Here is a 14,714-nt window from a genome sequence, read left to right as displayed (position 1 = left end):
TCAAAAGGTTGCTTGTTGAGAAGAGTTCTAAAGCTACAAGGATAATGAATATAAAGAGTGATCATCGAAAGGAATTACCATGGAAATGAATTTGAGAATGCTGATTTTGCTAACTTTTATGAATTGCAGGGCACATTCCATGAATTTTAAGCACCAAAAACACCTCAACAAAATGGTGTTGTGGAAAGGAAAAACATAGTGGTTCAAGAGATGGCTAGGGTGATGCTTAATGCCAAAAAGTTTCATACAAGACTTTGGGCCGAAACTATTAACACAACATGTCATATTTCTAACAAGGTTTATCTTAGAAAAGGTACTGTTCAAACTCTCTATGAGCTGTGGAAATGTAAGAAACCTGATCTCTCTTATTTTCATATGTTTGGATGTAAATGCTACATTTTGAATGATAGAAAGAATTTAGGTGAGTTTGATTCTAGGAGTGATGAAGGAGTTTCCATTGGTTATTCATCTAATAGTTGTGCATTCAGGATCTATAATATACGTTCTGAAAAAGTCTTAGAATCTATTAATGTTGTGTTTATTAATATTCTGTTTTTATAATAAAATATTGTCGAAATAAAAAGAAGTCAAATTTTTTTTTCGCGGGTATTAAAAGGTGAGAGAGGTTTCTAGTGGAAGTATTTTTTATATTGATGGTTTATGAAAGATTGAGAGATCAAGTACAGAGACCTATCACGTGAATATCGATGAAAGTAAAATTAAAAGTCTGTAGATTAAAAGGAGGAAGAAGACGCTGCCTTCCAGTTCGAGCAAGAAGAGACTTTGACAAGTCGTCCTTCGGACACACCAAAGCATTCAGAAATGAAACGTACACCAAGAGTGCTTTGACAAGACGTCTTTGGACACACCAAGATGTGCTTTTAGTGGACTATAATTTTGTAAAAGCAGATTCTTATAAATTTATCCAAAACGTGTTTCATGGTTTGTTCTTATATAATTGTTCTATCTGCAACATTATTCTCCATCAACATCTCTTTAGTTTCTATTCATGGGACCTGAAGACCATTACTGAGAATAATTGGTTTACAATGGAGGAGACTCACCATGTGAACGAATTAATAATAGACCTTATGATTATTGTATTCCAAAGACCCACATACCCTAGATGGTGAAAGCTGCAATGTTATTTGAGCAAATATTAAGAATACTTATTTCTATAGAGAGAACATAAAAGACTACCCTTTAAGGTTTTTGAATTTATTATTGGATGATATAATTTTTGTATTTTTTATCACATGGACCGTCAAAGTTTAATTTTGAAAACTATATCACTGATACCTCTTTACTCTAACTTCATTATGTTGCCGATAGTGTTAGATGGATAAAATAATAACTTTGATTTTACAACAAAGTGTTGGGGTAAAATAATAATTTGAGCTTATTAGATAGAAAGTGTTTTGTAAACTGAATTATAATGTAAGGAAATTAGGGCAAAGGCCAAAGGGGTATCACTGTATCAATGATAAAGTTTTCAAAATTTTAAGGGTCCATTTAACAAGGCAAACGAGTATCAGAGTTACATTTTTCAAACTTTAAGGTTTCATTAGATAAATAGTGCTGAATTTGTTATCCAAATGATAAATGAAAAACCTTGACGGCCGTCTAGATATTCTTCCATTTCTATATATATAGCTAACGTTTATGATGAATTTCCATGAAACTAATGCTCAAAGAAAAGGAGCGAGGGGCTCACAGAACCATAAATATTAATTAATTATTGCTCTTAATCATCTTCATTTGTTGTTATTGCAGATCATAATCCTGTTACTCTGGACAATCAAATTCAAAGCATCAGAAGCTTCATGTCAAACGAGTTGTGGTAAAGTCCAAATAAGCTATCCCTTTGGAATTGAAGCAGGCTGCTTCTTCAATGAACGGTTTGAAATAACCTGCAACATCTCTTCTACTCCCTCTGGACAACCTTTCTTGACTAAGATGAAGCTGAAACTAGCAGAAGACACTGCTGCTATGAGCTTCGGGATAGGTGTCGAAATGCCTGCAATTTCTTTAAAAAACACTTCTACAGGTAAGGGTGTTCAAAAGAACTAATTGGAACTGGAATCGACGGGTACTCGAGGTTTGGTTCTGGTTCTTACCTAGAACCAGCTGTCAATGGGTAGGTTCTGGTTTCAAATTTTTGGAATTGTTACTGTACGGTTCCAGTTTTGGTTCCAGTTCTATAGGAACCGGAACCAAAACTGGGAACCGAGACTAATATAAAATAAAATTTAAGAGTATGGGGTTAATAAAAACTTTTGTAGAAAAAATAATGTGAATACCTTTATATTTATATTTCATAACATTTAAAGTCTGTTGGTTTGACTTTTGAGAATCTACCTTTACAAAGTAATGGAGTTTGTAATTTTGAATTTATAATTTGTAATTTTATTTTTGTTAACAAGTGCCAGGTGGGGGTATTGTAAGTTTTTAAGGGTTTTTTTGTCATTTTAAAAATTTTGGGAGTCATTGAATTTTACAGGTACCCCAAAACCGGAATCATTGTTACAGGTTTCGATTTGGTACCTAGGACCCGAACCATCGTTTCTGGTTCTGTTTGGTTTCAATTTCAAGGACCCGTCGGTTCCGGTTCCGGTTCCGATTTCGGTTCCTTCAAAAAATGCGGATACTCGAACCGAACACCCCTAGTTTATCCTACTAAAGATTTTTTGTCTTTTCTAATCTTTTATTGACATTTGTTACAATATTTGTTTTATTATTATGTTATCATTTATCTTCTTGGCTTGGTTACATTCATAATCTATAATTGAAATATGCTCTTAATTAATTACCTATATTAATTTTGCAGAGAGAAAGTAATGCACAATTTAAGGTGTCGCTGGAAGTTTTCAGCTACAGATAGGGGATGAGCTTTTGATGTAACAAAGCAAGACATACAAAATGAAGAGAATCATCTCTTTGTGTGACATGATGAACAGGTTATTAGTTTTTTAATAACTAGATCTAGCAGTTTGTTAATAACGTTATGATCCCATAGATCAAAACCTCAGGATGAAATCGTAACTTTATCAAGTTTGAGAATAGTGTCTAATTAATTGTAATTGCTATTAGATTAACATTGTTATGTAAACGTAATTCCCTATATTTTTGTTTTACTGTAATAGGTTAATTATGCAGGGAATCATGGAAGCATAGGAAAGTTCAAAAGAAGCTAATTGTAATGCCATCATCTTATCGTCTTCTTCTCATATTCATTGACTGCCAGATTGACTCTCAACGACCGAGAATCCCAAGGTTAAGAGCTGCCCGACAGAAATTGATCCAGATTGGTTGATGATGCAAGAAGCTAGAAGGCGCTAATCTATTGATCACAAATTAATTTTTTTTTTTTTTTTAATTAAGGCTTCGTTTGATACGAATAATCTGAATAGAGTTTATATATTGAAGTAGGGGTTTTATTAGAGTCTGAACTTGTTAATTGTTTGGTTAAGAAGATGAAAAAGTTTTCTAGTAATAATATATCAAAACTTTTTTAATATACAAGAATGGATTTCTGTCAAATTATAAAATACGATAGAGATATTTGAAAATTTTAACACTTCATGTAAGCTCAAACAGAGTTTATGGGATCTGATCAGATTCTCTGATAAGCTATAAAATAATTTACTTAAAATCTTAGATGTACTTTTGAGTTGTAACAACAATTTAAAGAAATTTCAAAAGTGCTTATATTTTAAATAAGCTCTTTTAACCAAGCAAAGCAAGACATAAGTTAAAGTCGTTTAATCACTGGTGTTGACCAAGGTTGAATTTTTCATTTAAGTGTAAAAAGGAGAAATGGTGCCGTTTCTCTCTTTACTTTCCTCTTTGTTTGCTTTATTCACTCTCTCTCTCTCGTTCACTCACTCACCTCTTCATATAAAAGTGGTTAACCTTCTCTGTAACAGTTAGCAAAACAAGTAATACCAGAGCATCTTCTTCCCAAAATTTTTCACTTCTTTCTAATTTCACATGGTATCAGAGACCCTAGACTAACGTCATGGCCAATCGTCTGAATCAAATCAGTTTGTGATCATACGCGCGATGTCTCAAATTTCCAGTCACAATTTCACCTCAGCTTTTCCTTCGTGTCTTCAAGTCATAACCCCAAATTGACTCGCGACAATTACGAGATAACTACCGATTTTGAAGTTCCAAGTAATTTCAGCTGTTGGAGCTCATGAATTAGAAGATCATCTCATAGGTTTGATTTCTTGTCCTTCTCCTTTAATCAGTGTTGAAGATAGTTGTTAGTGAATCAGGAAAGTTAGTTCGAAAGATACCTTGGTTAAGAAATAGTAAATCCATTATGTTGCATGGAAAAAGACTGTAGTTTTTGGTAACCTGGTTGTTAGCCTCAATTTCTAAGTGCATGTTTTCGTATGTATCAAAGTGTCAGTCTTCAACTGCTATTTGGTTAACACTTGAGAATGAATTCTTGAAGGATTCAAAAGCAAGAGCTCTGCATTTGAAAAATTTACTGCAAAAACGCAAAAGGAAACCTAATGTTAGTGAATACATTAAGAAATAAGGGATAGCTGAAAATTTGTCAGCAGTGGGCAAGTAATTCCTGATGAAGATTTGCTCCAATAATTCTTGATGGTCTAGACCAGAGTTTGATGCTGTCGTAGTTAACTTGACATCCAGATTGATTCCAAGTTTGATTCAGTTACTCTTCGAAGCATAGTACTTACTTCAAAGTTTGAGATGAGAATGAAAATTTAATTCCATTAATTTTCAAAGCTCTGTTCATCTTGCTTCCATTAGTATCCAGAACGCAACTGATCAGTCCAATGTTGCTCAATCCATACGTTCTCCTAGCCTAATACTACAATCTGACACCACCATACTCCTATCCTACTAGTACTCATCCTCTTACCCATTCACTATCCCTCAATTACATCCTCTACAACCTCAGATTGCTCCCAGAAATCAATTCCCAGTATCCTTTAATAATCCCGTTGATCACTACACTTACTCAGCTCACATAGACAATACAAACACCTTTTCCAGCAAATAATCCATCTAGTTTTAACCAGTTTGGAAGAGGTAGAGGAAGAGGTACTAATAGCAAGGGAAGACATTTGTCAAGTGTGTAATAAAATTGGACATACTGCAGTCCAATGTTATCACCGGTACAACTCTTACTTATAATGGTGTGCCACCACCTACAGGAGGTCACATTGGACAACCACTAGTCCTATCACTCATTTTCAGCAGTCCAATACACCATATGGCCATCAGTCGAACAGCCACACTCAACCACATAGAGTATCACTTGGTTCTCATGATGTCAATAATATGCACCTCAATTTGTCCACCATCCTCAGCAAACACAATACACGGTCCCTACTACTTATGTACCTGGTCAGCAACACATTCGATCACCAGACAGCAACAACTTTCAGCCACAACAGAATCTTGCCGCATCATCTGGAGTAAACTCAATTGGTTCCTCATACTCTTGCTCCTGTTTCACAAGGGGTCAAAGTTCCCAGTCAACAACCTAGTGGTTCCAGTCAAGCATATTGGTTGCAAATCAGAATCAGACATTTTCTGGTCCTGCTAACAAAGGATGCTCTCTGACTGTCTCTCAGCCCCTTGCCAAGATCCTGCTTGGTACATGGACTCAAGTGCAACTGACTATGTCACGCTGACCTAAATCACCTCAATATTGCCACAACTATATGGAGCTAGCAACTTCAAGTAGGTAGTGGTGAGTTTCTTCATATCTCTCATGTAGGACTTACTCTCTTACCTAATCTCTTAAATCTAAATGTCTTTACCTGAAAAATGTGTTGTGTGTGCCTAGAATTCCAAAAACTTACTTAGTATATCTAAATTTACTAAGGATAACAATGTTGTAGTTGAATTTTCTGCTGATAGCTGTGTGGTAAAGGATAAAATTACAATACAGTGTTACTGCAGGAAACTTAAAGCTGGGTTGTACCAATTGAATCTATCCTCTGTCCTGCCCTCCACTCACCAAAAGTTTGCTCACCTTCTGTTTTTCCTCGGCTGCCAGTCTCGTCTGTCTCCAAGACTTTTGCTAGTACTACTAAGCCTAACTGTCCAGTATCCATCCATTGTTGACCTTGTATCACTTTAGATAAGTCCAATAATGATGTCTAATTGTTTTGGTGATGTTTGTAGTTCTTTTGTTGCAAATAAATTGCATCTGATGTATCCATTAAATCAAAGGCATCAACTTGTAATGTCAATGCACCTTGCTCAATTACGTAATTCGGTTATCTTAATAAAAACTTGGATTTTCTACTTGTTTAAATGACAACTCTTCAATACTACATCATCACAATACTGATTACTACACACCATCTGATAATTTTATATATAACACCATCACATGTGCATAATTGCTTGCATTCTACTTTAGCTTGGCCAATCACTGATTCCCTCATGATTCTGCTCTTATGACTGGCATAATAGACTAGGGCACCCATATGCTGAAAGTCTTCAAAAAATTCTCCTACAAATCCCCAGCTTATCATGTCCAGAAATAAATCTTCTATTTCTTTTGTGATTCTGTCAGTTAGGAAAACTTCATAAAACCATTTTCCTGTCTCACATTCAAAGCTACGCTCCCTAGAACTTATTCACAGTGACATTTGGGCCTGCCCCAGTGTTATCTTTAGAGGGTTTTAGATATTATGTACAATTCATTGATGACTTCAGTAGATTTACATGGCTTTTTCCATTAAGAACAAAGCGAAGTAGCTTATGTTTTCATCAAGTTTCATCACCTAGTGAGGAGACAATTTAATCACAAACTTAATTGTCTCCAATCTGATCAAGGGAGTGAATATAGAGGCTTAATTTCCTACTTAACGACTGTTGGAATTCAGTTTAGACACTCTTGTTCTATGTCACCAACAAAATGGTAGAAGTGAGAGGAAACTAGACATGTAGTTGAGACAGGCCTAACTTGTTAGCTCATGCATCCATGCCCATGCATCTTTGGTGGTGTGCATTTGACACAGCAGTTTTCTTAATAAATGAACGCCCTCATCTGTGTTAAATTTTGTTTCACCTTATCAAGTTTTATTTGGTCGAGTCCCTCTTTATTCGTCCTTGAAAATTTTTGGTTGTGCATGTTTTCCTTATTTACTGACTTTAATCAACACAAGTTTAGTTTCCATTCCTCAAAATGTGTTTTTATAGCTTAGTCTAGTTCACAAAGGCTATAAATGCTTGTCTTCCAATGGAAAAAATTTCATTACACCAAGTGTCAAATTCAATGAAAATGAGTTCCCTTATATGTATCTTTCACCCTTCAGTTTCCTCTCTTCACCTGTCACAGTCATGAACCTATCCTACCCAATTTTCCTTTTGTCTCTCATTCACAATCTCCAACTCTCGAATCCTACTGTCTTAAACCATACTTCTGATCCTACACTTTCTAAACCTCATTCTCAGCTAAACTATGGATACATCTCCTCCCATCAACTCAATTCCAACGAAGTCTCTCTCCAACAACCTGTCCTGTGATTAGTTCTTCACCACAGTTAATCAGTATAATTCTTCCACAACACTGATTTTCCTACTTCCTCACCATACTCATCAGATTTACAACCTGCCCCTTTAACACATTCACAGATTTACAACCTGCACCTTTAACATATTCACCATTTTTACAACCTGCGCCTTTAACACATCCACCCTGCAACCTGGAAATAACCCACACGATGCTCAACCTGTCAATTCTTCTGTCTTCCCATATGTTGAAATTCCACCACTCTACCATCTTGAAGTTGATTTATCTTCATCTAGTTTCCTTCTTCCTCACAACCTTCTCTTTTCCCTACAAACACTCACCCATGATAACAGGCTAAAGCTGCCCAAACTAAAACTGCCCTCCTTACAGCCAATGAACCACCTGCTCAAGCTAACCTATTTCAGTTAAAGCCTTAGTCAGTGATGAATGGAGAGCACCATGAAGGCGGAATTTATGCACTTGAAAGGAACCAAACTTGGACTCTTGTTCCAGCCACTGCTGATATGACCATATGGGGAATAAATGGGTATTTAGAAGGAAATTCAATGCAGATGGCTCCCTTCAGATAAGCCAGGCTTGTACAAAGGATTCCAACAAACCCCTGGCCTAGACTACTTTGAGACTTCAGCCCTGTTGTGAAACCATCCACCATCAGAATTACATCACACTTGCTTTTTCTAATGGGTGGGAGATACAACAAATTGATATCAATAATGCCTTCTTAAATGGCACCCTTATGAAGCTGTTTTTATGAAGCAACCAGAGGGCTTTGTTGACTCCCATCTTCCTCATTTTGTATGCAAATTAATAACCCTTTATGGTCTCAACACAGCACCTGGGCTTGGTTTGACAAGTTAAGAAGCTCTTTTATAGAGGTTTTCAGAATTCCATTTCAGACACTAGTTTATTCACTTTGCATCATGATGGCCATATGATCTATCTCCTCATATACGTAGATGACATCTTGATTACTGGCAGTACACTCAGTTTATACATCAATTAATTCAGGATTTAACAGCCAATTTTCTCTAAAAGCTCTCGGTAAAGTTGAATATTTTCTTGGTATTGAACTTCTAGAACAGCTTAAGGTTTACACCTTAAGCAAACCAAATATATCTCAGATTTGCTGGCTAAAACAAAGATGTCTGAAGCTCTCCATGTCCTTCACCGATGGCTATTGGCACCAAGCTAGCTTTATGACAGTGAGGTTTTTAAAGACCCCACTCTTTATAGAAGCACCATTGGCGCCTTGCAATATTTAACACTCTTAGGCCTGACATAACTTCACTGTTAATAAGCTCAGTCATTCCTTCAAGCTCCTACTGACCTTCAATGGCAACCTTGTAAACGGGTACTTCGTTATCTCAAAGGCCTCAGATCATGGCTACCTTCAAACCAGCAGCCTCCCTAAGGTTGAATGTTATGCTGATGCCGATTGGGGTAGTAACCTTGATGATAGGCGTTCTACAAGTGTTTTTGTGTATATTTGGGGCCAAATCTATTCAATGGAGCTCTAAAAACAAAAGGTAGTGGCTTTATCATCAACAGATGCTGAATATCGGGCTTTGGCTCAAACTGCAACTGAATTGCTTGGCTTCAAGCTGTTTTTAGAACTGAATTATCTCTTCATGACTCCCCTGTTAGAGTGTGATAACCTAGTGCGGAGCCTTGGCTGCAAACCCGGTTTTCCATCGCACCAAACATATTGAGCTAGATGCTCATTATGTTCGGGACCAGGTTATTGCAAAAAATTGGCTGTGCAATTGTTCCTTCTCATTAAAGATTGCTGATATACCACCAAACCTTTACATTGCTCAATTCCAAGCCTTAAAGGCTAAGTTAATGTGTTGATGTTAATAGCATACAGTAGCACTCAGCTAAGTTCAGTGTTGGATGAGATTGAAAGATTGTTTTTTTTTTTTTTTTTTTTGCAGTTGAGTTAGTTGAGTGTTGGATGTTTCAAAGATTGTTTTTTGCAGTTGAATATTGCAACGATGATCCCTTTGCAGTTAAATATTGCAACAGTTGATCAGTTGCCAAGTTGCAAAGTTATGCAGCAGTGAATTTTTCTTTAAGCAGCAGAGTGTTTGATGAATTGAAAGATTTTTGGCTGATATTGCAGCAGATGATTCTTTTCTGCAGTTGAATGGTGCAAATAGTTGATCAGTTGCTCAAGTTGCAAAGTTAATGCAGCAGTTGAATTTTCTTTAAGCAGCAGAGTGTTGGATGAGATTGAAAGATTTTTTGGTTGAATACTGCAGCAGATGATTCTTTTCTGCAGTTGAATGGTGCAAATAGTTGATCAGTTGATTGTTTTTAAGCACTGTTAGTTTGTCTCTAATCTGAATCAGTCATGGTTTTTAATCTGAATCCGAAGAAGGGTAAATCCTTGTCTGAATCTGAAGAAGGGTAAATCTCTTGATCAGCTAGTGAAGAATGTGAATCGAGAAAGGTTGTTTCAGTTATTGTACGCATTAGCAGAATGAATTTAGCAGATTAGCAGAATGAATTTTCTACAGTAGCAACTAAAAAGCACAGTTTCTGCAGTAGCAACTAAAAACAGCAGAATGAATTTAGCAGATTAGCAAAATGAATTTTCTGCAGTAGCAACTAAAAAGCAGCAGTTTCTGCATAGCACTAAAACAGCAGATGATTTTCTGCAGTAGCACTAAAAAGCAGCAGTTTTCTGCGTACAACAACTAAAAAGCAGCAGTTAATGCAGAGGATTGTTTCAGATAACATGTAGCAGATTTTTTTTTACATTGCAGATTTTTTTTGCAGATTGTAAGAAATGTTGTTATATGTTGCAATAGCATGAGAAGTTAGAACATAGTTGTTTGGTTTGAGGGAGCATGTTACCAAGGTTGAATTTTTCATTTAAGTGTAAAAAGGAGAAACGGTGTCGTTTCTCTCTTACTTTCCTCTTTGTTTGCTTTATTCACTCTCTCTCTCTCTCGTTCACTCACTCACCTCTTCATATAAAGTGTTAACCTTCTCTGTAACAGTTAGCAAAACAAGTAATAACAGACATTCTTCCCAAAATTTTTCACTTCTTTCTAAATTTCACAACTGGGTTACTATACCCAGAGGTCCTTGTTTTTGAGTCCACTGAGTAACCACTAGTTTCCCAAAAGTGTCAAGTTCAAAGATTTTTATGGGTTCAATATACTATGACTTAATTTATATATATAATATGAGAATACTTGACATGTTTTTCTCCAATAAATTATCTTACTATAATTAGCATCATTATTTAGTGTTATAATTTAATGAATATCATGCCATGATAAAATTTGCAGGCTGAGGAGAGAGAGTACAAGAAAATGAAGAGCGTCCAAAAAGAAAGAAAACCAAACCAAGTGCAACAACTTCAAAAGAAGAAAAAATGAGAGGTTCCAAGCTCCAACTAGTTTATTTCTAGCTTGGATTAATATAAATTTTGGTACAATAGCACTAATTATAATGGCTCAACTTTTATTTAAGTTTATTAATAATCCTCGGATGAACTTAATTAATATCAGGGTGGATTATTAAATAAATCATAATAAAAGAGATTGATAATAAATACTCACTTTAATAAACTTACAAGAAAACTAATATTACGGCAAGTCAATACTTTTACCTATGTAATCACTGCCAAAACCTAATATCTTGGTAGATTCGTCGGGAAATTTTTCTGTGGTGCTAATGCGTAAATATTATCTTTCTTCATCATTTTGTGTTGGAGTATGTCTTGGAGACAAGTGAGCCTGCAATGGCTTTTGCATCACAACAGTGAACTCTTCCTTCTCACTCAGTTCCACATCTTCTTCTCCAGCTACCACTCAAAATTCCACACCAAATTCCCAACAAAATACACCAAATGAAGCATCGCCAAACTCCACCCTGGACACATCCTTCTTCCTACTCCAAATGGCATCATCTTTATCTCCCTACTCCCTGTAATATCAAATCAAACTCTTCTCCATTACTCCTCAAAAACCTCTCTGGCTTGAAAGCCATGGGGTCTTTCCAAACTTCAGGATCCCAACCCATTTCGGCCACCAGAAATTCACCACACCATTTTTGGGAAATAAACAGCCGTTCAAAACTGTGTTTTCGTCACTGCATGTAGCACAAAATGGCCCGGAGGGTGACGCCTAAGCCTTCCAAAACCACTGCTTTTAGATATGGCAACTTCTGCAAATCTTCTTCTTTATGGCCTCTTGGTCATGAGGATTTAAATAGTTTTCACTTAGATTTTGCTTCATCTCCATGTAGAGCTTCCCTGGATTTCAGGATACTTCACTAAGTTTGCCAGATCCATTGAAGAGCTGTGGATGTAGTCAGTTCCAGCATCGAAAAACTCTGAGCATAAAGCTACTAATTCCTTTCTTCAAGCTTTCTCTTCTCTTCCGCGAGCTCCAAGTCCAATAATGTATCAACTAAGATTGGGTTTGTGTTTGTCAGGCTCGAATTGTTGTTAAACTTCTCTTGTTTCATCTTCTTTCTTGCTCTTATGAGCGGGATCGATACGTTTTCTTTGTCTTGAGTCTCTGATACAGCTCTTCCCAACGTTTTCGAAACAAAATCTTTCCAACGCTCGGCCAGAAGTTGAGAATCTGAAACCGTGGTAAGCCAAAAGCACATTTCTCTGCACACGTTCAATCTCTTTGATTTGTTCTTCTTCAAGCTTATCACCGAAGCACATGGTGCTAATAAGGAAACATGGCGTATCGAACATGATCAACCACACAAACAACCCAGATTTTGAGTGAGACTTAAGTCTGGCTACGAAATTTCCAATACCCACTTGCGTGCATGAGTACGACTTGACACGCGTGGTGGAGGATTTCGGAGGTGAGGTTGCGGCGGAGGAGCCGCCACGTGGGGCTGTAGAAGGCGGAACTGATGTTGTGCTGATTGCAGGATGCGATTTTGTCCGAGGAGAGCCGGTGGACGGTCAGCAAAGAAGGAGCTATTTTGAATCAAGGCCTGATGAGCAAGAGAGCGATCTGCATGAAGAATTGCAGGTTTGGAGCCAATTTTGAGACTGACGACGGGACCATATTTTAAATGGAGGTTTCGGAGGATGGACTCGAGTTCGGAGCGAGTTTTGATAATCAGTAAGAAGTTTCCGATGAAGGGAATGGTGGGAGGGCCGGGAGGGAGGCTGTGGGAGAGTTTTTTGGTGAAAGGGTTGAAGAAGAGTGTGATGAGTGCAGAAATGGAGAGGGAGATGAGGATGAGGAACCAGGTTTCCATGGTTGAAAAGTGAAGAGGAAAGTAGGGAAAATGGAACTTGGTGTATTTCTTAATGAGGTGAAGGTGTCAAGAGCCACCATATATATAACATATCAATTTTTTATGAAGAAATTATTTATTCATTCCTGGTTTACCTTGTGATGACGGAATCATTATTCCATGATTAATTCCACCAGTAATATCACGAAAAATATTATTAAATCAATTCATGTATTTCATGTAATTATTTCATTTAATAATTATCAATGGTATTAAGGGGAGGAGTTTTTAGAATATCAATGTTGCATGGGATGCCAGCTGGCGTAAATTATTGAAAATGAGGGAACAAGTCAGAAAGCATATTCGGACTACTCTTGGTAATGGATAGGATACTTTTTTGTGTTTTGATAATTGGCACCCGCAGGGACCCCTTGATAAGATTGTTCCTTCACTGATCTTTTACCTGTCAGGCTTGGGGCATAATGCCCAAGTGAGTGACATTTTTAGAAATGGGTTATGTGCAGTGATGGACCTAGGATTTTTGCCTAGGAGGGGCCTCATTGCTTCATCACTGTTTACCAATCAACTAGTGAAAACATAAGAAAATAACATCTGATTCATAAGGAAACACAAGAAAATTTTTACGTGGAAAAACCTCTTCAATATGAAGAGAGAAAAAAAAACCTCGGGAATCCAACGATCCACTTAAATCCAATATAATCAAAAGAATTTACAATAACCACAAATCCACCAAAAATATTCTACACAAATTTAGAGCTCAATCACAACTCTAACAAAAGTAAAATACACAAAGGTTTACAAAGAGATGGATTACAATCACTTCAAATCCAGATCTAGACGTTAACATTCCAACTCAATCGTCTAGATTAAAGATCCACACATCTCTACGTATTGACCCAAAAATCAAGTTAGAATGTATACCTAAAGATCTAAATAATATGAATATTGATTATTTAAAAATGAAAGCAAGTTAAAATAATATACCTGAAGATGTTCAATTTAACACAATTTTCCACTTCATTATGTTCTAAAAATGTTCAATGATATCTTCATTTTGAATTGTAGCAAAAACTTCCTTTTCAATGTAAACTATTAAGCAATTGTTCATCCACTCATCTCCCATTCGATTACACAAAGTATTCTTAATAAGATTCATTGCAGAGAACACCTTTTCAACAGTAGCCACAGGCAAAACCAGTGCTAATTTAATAACACCCTTTCAACTGTCATTTTCTTGCATATTTTCCTACAGTAGTAGGATCCATCTTATCAGTCTTGGTTTTGTTTCTTGTTCTGCCAACAGATGCTTGAGTGTTGAATGATCCATGTAGACTATCACCTTAGCACCTAGCAAATAAGAACAAAATTTGCCAAATGCAAAAACAACGGCTAATAGCTCTTTTTCTGTAGTGGTGTAATTCAATTGTGCATCGGTTAGTGTCTTGCTAGCGTACTGAATTACATGCAAAACTTTGTTCTTCCTTTGTCCTAAAACTACTCCTAATGCAAAATCACTAGCATTAGACATCGATTCAAAAGGTAGTTCCCAATTGGGAACTGCAATAATGGGTGCAGATACTAATAAATTCTTAAGAGTTTGAAAAGCATGCATGCATTCATAATCAAAATCAAAAGAGACATCCTTAATTAGTAAATTGCAAAGGGGTTTAGAGATTTTAGAGAAATCTTTGATAAACCATATATAGAACCCCGCATGCCCCTGAAAACTCCATACTGCCTTAACGTTTGCAAGTGATGGCAGCTTCTCAATCACTTCCGTTTTGGCTCGATCCACTTTGATGTCGTCCTTTGAAATTCGATGACCGAGTACTATTCCTTCCTGAACCATGAAGTTACATTTCTCCTAGTTAAGCATCAAATTTGTATCTTAGCATCGTTGCAAAACAAATGAGAGATTAGACAAGCAATTATCAAAAGA

At 36.5% G+C, this 14,714-nt stretch overlaps 1 long non-coding RNA gene and 1 pseudogene across 1 annotated transcript; one reads left to right on the top strand and one right to left on the bottom strand.

Annotated features, from left to right (window-relative positions):
- Window positions 1-1,570: 1,570 nt before the first annotated feature.
- LOC116144647 lies at window positions 1,571-3,577 on the top strand. Its single transcript, XR_004130288.1, has 3 exons — window positions 1,571-2,047; window positions 2,828-2,957; window positions 3,157-3,577. It is a non-coding gene; the product is annotated as an uncharacterized LOC116144647 (long non-coding RNA).
- A 7,492-nt stretch (window positions 3,578-11,069) lies between these two features.
- LOC116144646 lies at window positions 11,070-12,812 on the bottom strand (annotated as a pseudogene).
- Window positions 12,813-14,714: the final 1,902 nt, after the last annotated feature.

This window comes from Pistacia vera, unplaced genomic scaffold, assembly GCF_008641045.1.
Source record: "Pistacia vera cultivar Batoury unplaced genomic scaffold, PisVer_v2 Contig45, whole genome shotgun sequence".
NCBI classification, from domain to species: domain Eukaryota; kingdom Viridiplantae; phylum Streptophyta; class Magnoliopsida; order Sapindales; family Anacardiaceae; genus Pistacia; species Pistacia vera.
The sequence above is the reverse complement of the archived record's forward strand: the minus strand, read 5'-3'. Positions and strand labels throughout refer to the sequence as shown.